Raw genomic sequence first — 6,160 nt, forward strand, 5'->3', positions numbered from 1 at the left:
TTTAATACGTAAATATGCTTCCTTAAGATGTATATTTTTGTTGTTAATCTTTAAAAATAATTCAAGACTGTATATTTTCCTAAACATTCCTTATTTTTTCAGTAACACTTTGGTTTATAAGGAAGTTTTGGCTAATCCTTGCTGTGAGTCTTCTACCACAATGTATTTATATGTTTTTTATTGTTGGACATTTAGTTAGCAAAAGTTTTATAATAATGAAATCAGAAGGCTTCTCATACATGAAGTCTATTGCATACTCATGAAGATCTCTTAAATTCTGTACTTTATTTATTTTTATTTTTATTTTTATTTTGTGTGTGTGTAGCTGGTTCAGCCTGTCTTGGGGGCAGGGCTGGTGGGTCATGTGATGCCGGGAATCAAACTGTGGTCCCTGTGTTTGCCTAAGCTTGCCTAAGCAGGTGCTTTAGACCACAGAGTTATCTTGCTAGCCCCAATCTTTTTCCTTTTTTTTTTCCCTATACCTTACATTTATGCAAATAAATACCAGTCAAATCAGAAAAGATTTATTTTTTCAGAGATTATTTGTACTGTGGATTTCTGCTGATCTATGGAAAGGAACACTTAATGCTTAATTTTCTTGTCTTCTCTTTTCATTTTTTCCCTCTTTCTTCTTAATTTTTTATAACTTTTTATTTGTTTTTTTCTTTCTTTTTCCAATTTTACATGCATATATGTGATAACCTGAACAACTAAGTTGAAGACAACACTACTCAGTCCAACAAATATTGTCAAATTATATTATTTTGTTTAGTGAAATTCTGTATCATTTCTAATTTTTTTCTTACTACTATTTTGAATTCTCTTCAAAATAAAGAGAGAGGCAAGATTAGGAGGCAGACATAGGGATGAGAAAACTGTGAAGTCAGGAAGGGGAAGCTGGAAAGCTTTCATTCCAGGGAAATGGTGGCCGACAGGAGGCAGGCAGTGTGGCTCATGGGTGGGGGTTCTATTTAGCTTCCTGTGCCTGGTATTAAATTAGGAGTTGTGATAAAAGCTAAGGAAATTGCCAGTTATTAATTCATACTTCTTGAAACTGGTGTTTACAAAAGTTACTGTTTTGGTTTTTGGATGTTTTTGAGTTGGGTTTTTCTGTGTGTGTAGGGGGGGTAGGGAGTGTCTCACTATGCAGCTCAGACTCATAGTGATCCTTCTGATTTCAGCCACCCAGACTCCACTGCCAGCTCAGCAGCCCAGGGGTGGGGCTGGCATGGCATGTGGTGCCTGGTATTGAACCCTGGCCCCTATGCTTACCTGAGCAAGCGCTTAGTCCACTGAGCTATACCACAGGTCCTGATTTTTGGATTGCTAATGGCAGTAAAAACCTATCTTACTTCCAGAAGGCTAGTTTCTCAGTCCATTTATTGTACATAGTTAGGTGGTTTCCTAGTAAGATGCTACAGTTTCTGGTTAAAGATTTTATTTTTCTGTATGCTCTGGCCATTGTCATTGTATTTTCTCTCTTTTACTTCATGATTTTGTCAATGCACCTAGATTCCTTGGGCTAAGCACATGATAAATATATTTCATATCATTTCAAGAAAGCTGGAAAATAGAATTTTTATACCTTTCTGATTTTTTGACTTCTTTTATATGTTCATTTCTATACATCTCTTAAAGTTAGTAGGCACTTAACAATATCTATCTGTGAACTTCTAATGTCATATCAATTAGTACTATAATCTGTTTAATTGTTTTTACTTTTTACACAGGATATATTTTGTTATTTTTTTTTTACTAATACAGTCTCATAATACAAAGGTAATTTAGTGGAAGAATATTCCTTTTTGACATTTCAATCACATGAACCCAGAACTATACATTTAAAAAGTATGTTTGGATAGCAACAACAAAAACACAAGTTAAAACAAAAAAATATTGTCCTTCTTTTACAAGTGGACATTGAAGTGAACCTACTTCATTTTCCTTTCTAAAAGCCTCCAGAGACAAAAAGCATCTGTTAAAACTTAAGATGAATAAAAAGAATTTTTCATTAAACTAACTCCTGGTCTCCAGCACCATTTTCTGTTGTTACGATGCAGGTTCTGCTTTGGCTGCTTCTCCTCTTGCTCTTCTCACGGGTCCAGCTGCACCAGCTTCATCAGGTTCTTCATCGCTATCAAATTTTGTTTTCTTTCCCTGAAACTGTGTTTTACCCCCTACCAGACCCAGCTTTATTTCCTTTTCCTTTCCCTTTAAATCTGTGACCTTTTGATTTCCATTTGTTTAAAGATTCTTGTTGATCCTCTATAATTTTTTTTCAAAGCTTCTTTTTTCACTTCTTCCAGTACTTCCCATGTTACTTCTTTGTTCCTCAATTGCAGGCTGTTGTTATTTGCAACTTTGGCTTTATCCAGTGCTTCCTTGGCCTTTTCTTTAAATAGAATTATTCCATCTTTTGCTCCTCTGACAAAGTCTATCCACTTTATTTCACCATGATTTGAGAGAAGGGCTTGCAAATCTTCTCTACAGATCTGACTGTCTAAGTCACCTGAAAACTTCAGCTAGCAGCCAATCTATCTTTTCTTCTGCTAACTGCTGTTTTTCTTCTTTCTCTTGTTTAACTCCTAGTTTAGCTTCCACTTTACTTTGCTTTCTTTCCTCATTTTTCTTTGCAAAATAATCTTCCTTTAAAAGTATTAGCAAATCTGTGTCTTTATACTTCGGGCCTGGAGTTTCTACAAACTTCTTAGCAGACTCAATGCTATCAAAGACATCAAATATTGATCCCTTAAATGCTTTGCACAATGTTCTTCTCATCGGGACATTTAATACTTGACCTTTATCTTCTAGCCATTCTTTGATGTCATCGAGGGTTGCATTCATTGGGAAGCCTTTAATATAAACAGATCTGTTTTATATACCATCTTTATACTCATCAATTACTTCAGGGAGGGGTTTGTTCAGAGATCTTCTGATCATGAGCTGATTTCCATGAGTTCTGCTGTAGATTGGCTCAGTGCTTCTACTATTACATGAAAGTCTGTTGCTAAGCAGTTGAGCCTGTTGAATTTCATCATTATTTCCAAGGGTACCCAGCCTTCATCCAAACTGATCTGTTCCTTTAAAAATTGGTCCCACGGCAAGCTGAAGTCTCCAAAATAATACTCAATTCGATGATGGACTTTGACCTCCAGAGCAGCCACTTTTTCATTATCACCATTTTCAGCCACTGTGGCTCATCTTTAAGACTGCGGCCCCGCACAAGCGCTGCAGGTTCACTAACAATGACAAGCCTTCCCCACTCCTCAGCAAAAAGTAATTTAAAAAGAAAAGAAAAGGTAACAAAAGAAAATGAAAGAGAATAAAAATTTAATATTTCTTGAAAGCATGTGGTAATATTGAATCATATCTCCCACCTTGCATAACTATATCTGTTAATCTGAGCAATAGATTTGACGACAAAAATGGATAATGTATCAATCACTGTTAATCAGCTATTCTTGTTTTGAAAACCTGTAATGTGCATATTGTTATAGGTTACCTTGTTTCTGTCTTTGCTTTTTTTTTCTTGCTCTTGTTTTTATTCTTCAAAATAAAGTTATAAAAATATTTAATTCATGAAGATATACAAAAATCTAAATTTATATGTAAATAGGACAGATTCAACTAATAATAATCTGAAACTATATGAAAATATTTGACAAATATTTGGTCCATAAAAATAGGAATATTTGATAAAACAAAATAAAAATAAAAGCTTTTTTAGTTTTTATTTGTATCTACATGCCATTCATTGATTTGATTGGCATATAAAAAATAATGCGCCCCAAACTCCAGAATATATACTATTTTCAGTCAGTGGAAGAACATTAAGAATAATTTCCTATGTTTTGTAACATAAGTAAATTATAGACAATTTCCATGAGTTGATTCAGCAGTACATATTCACTAACCAAAATGCAATTGATATTAAAATCAGTAATTACTTGAAAGGTTAGAATAAAAATCATTTCATATTTTTCAAATTAAAAATAAATTTCCAAATAAACTATCAATAAAATTGTCTTAGTTACTTTTCTCTTATTGCTGAGGCCAAATGCCAAGATACCCGAAGGTAAGGGAGGAGGGGTTTATTGAGCTCACAGTTTATAGAGGGATTGGTCCGCACTGGGCTGGGTCAAGGGAGGGTGGCGCATGGCCGTCTCAGTTTGATAATTAGAAAGAGAGTGAAGCAGACAACTACAACAAGATTTATTACTGTGGGCAGTGCCTCCAAAGTTCTGATCAGCAAATGTTGAGCATGTTTTTGTCATGCAGTTGTTTATAATTAATCCACCTTTTTCTCCTCAGATCTAATACACCAGCGTGATTTACTGGTGAGATAAAATTCTCCATGGCTGATAAGTATACTTTAAATGAGTTAAATTGTCTTTGATTACTCTCGTATGTGTGTTATACTTTTTCTTATATCCTCATAGAAAATACAGAGCATAGTCGCCTCTCTCTTGCCACCCCGTAAGACAAGGAAAGAAACCCTCGCAATCAAATGAATTGAAGCACGTATCACGGTCCCCATAGGCAGGAGAAGGTGGTATATTTGCCCCGACATGTTTCAGGGCCTGTAATGAGGCTGGGCAGTCACCCAGCCCCCAGGTATGAATGCATTTATTTTCACACCCAAAGAATTTGAAGTACAAAAGCAGCGATGGTGGAAATTTTTAAGTGATATCCTGAATATCTGTGTTCTAAGTAAAAGAACTGACTTAGATTTGATGTTTATGCTTTTGAGTGTTCCAATATTTTCCATCTAGGGGCTGGGGAGAAGGGGCTCAGAAAAGTAAGTGGTTCCCTGGCAATTGCAAGGGCCTGAGTTCAATCCCCGGTTCCGGAAAAAAAAAAAAAAAATCCAGTCTAAATATCTAAAATTTGAAATACATTAGTAGAATAAATGAAATAATATAAAAAAGCTGTATAGTTTCCCTTAAAATTTTCATTGCCAATCAAACCAGATGAGTAATCATTTCACAAACTAGCTCCAACCCATATCTCACTCTTAATACTACCCTACACCTATGAAAACTCTAAGGTAATCAAACTATTTTGGGCTTCCCCAAATATCCTTGAATTTCCTGGACTAACTTCACTTCTACCATTCTTATCTTCTTGTCATGAAGTCATAATCATCTTTCACACCGCCTCCATCAATTATTTTCTAAATCCCTTAACAAGGGTCAGCCAAATAGCTTAGCGGACTAAAGTGTCAGCTTAGGCAGACACAGGGGTGGGGAGTTTGATCCCCGGGCCTGCTGTGCCCGACCCACCCCCAGGACACACTGAGAAGGCAATTGAGACTGGGCATGGTGGCGTGTGCCTGTAATCCCAGCACTTGGGAGGCTGTAAACAGGTGGATCACTGTGAGTCTGATCTAATAGTGAGACCCTGTAGACCCTGTCCTAAATTTAAAAAAAAAAAAAAAAAAGAATCCTTAAACAAGAGGTGATTTTTTTCAATTCCTTGTGGTCCAATAACACATTTCTTACATTTTGTTCCTTAAAAGAGTTGCACATCCCCATGTGTGAAACTGTGGTATGTTGAGGGATAGAGTATGACTTCAGAATACGTACATCCTGTGTGCCACATCATAACAGGATGCACTTTTACTATAACTTAATTAAATTTTTTTGCAACTAAACACATAGGGAAGTCAGGGTAAGAAAATGGAAGTGAGGAAAATAGAATGGCACTGAGGGGCAAAAAATCTCTGGCAAGTTGGGAGAAAGGAGGAGAAGGAGGGGTCTGCTTGGAGGGAGAGGAGAGAGTAAGAGGAGTAAGATAAGCTGTCTTTGGCTGTGCTCATGCAAGTCAAATTACTTATGGGGGGGGGGGCCCAGCCCTAGCTCAATTCTTTAAGTGGCTGCTTCCACAATGCTGGCAGCCTCAGGTTGCTGTAGTTCGATCCCCACAACACTCCAGCCATGCAAAAGTGCCCTGAAGGCATTCAAGGAGAAAAAAAAAAAAAAAAATTCCTTATTCCATTTTTGGGGGCCTGGCACTAGCTCAGGCCTTTAAGTGGCTGCTTCCACAAAGCTGTCAGCCTCAGGTCGCTGGAGTTCAAACCTCACACCTCTCCAGCTCTCCAAACGTGCCCTGAAGGCATTTGAGGAACAAAAAAAAAAAAAATTACTTATGGGATTGGAAG

General features: G+C 36.7%; 1 pseudogene; it reads right to left on the bottom strand.

The window, feature by feature from the left end:
- Positions 1-2,011: 2,011 nt before the first annotated feature.
- Positions 2,012-5,601, bottom strand: LOC101588155 (annotated as a pseudogene).
- Positions 5,602-6,160: the final 559 nt, after the last annotated feature.

The sequence above is a fragment of the Octodon degus genome, unplaced genomic scaffold (genome assembly GCF_000260255.1).
Source record: "Octodon degus isolate 3935 unplaced genomic scaffold, OctDeg1.0 scaffold00128, whole genome shotgun sequence".
Taxonomy (NCBI): domain Eukaryota; kingdom Metazoa; phylum Chordata; class Mammalia; order Rodentia; family Octodontidae; genus Octodon; species Octodon degus.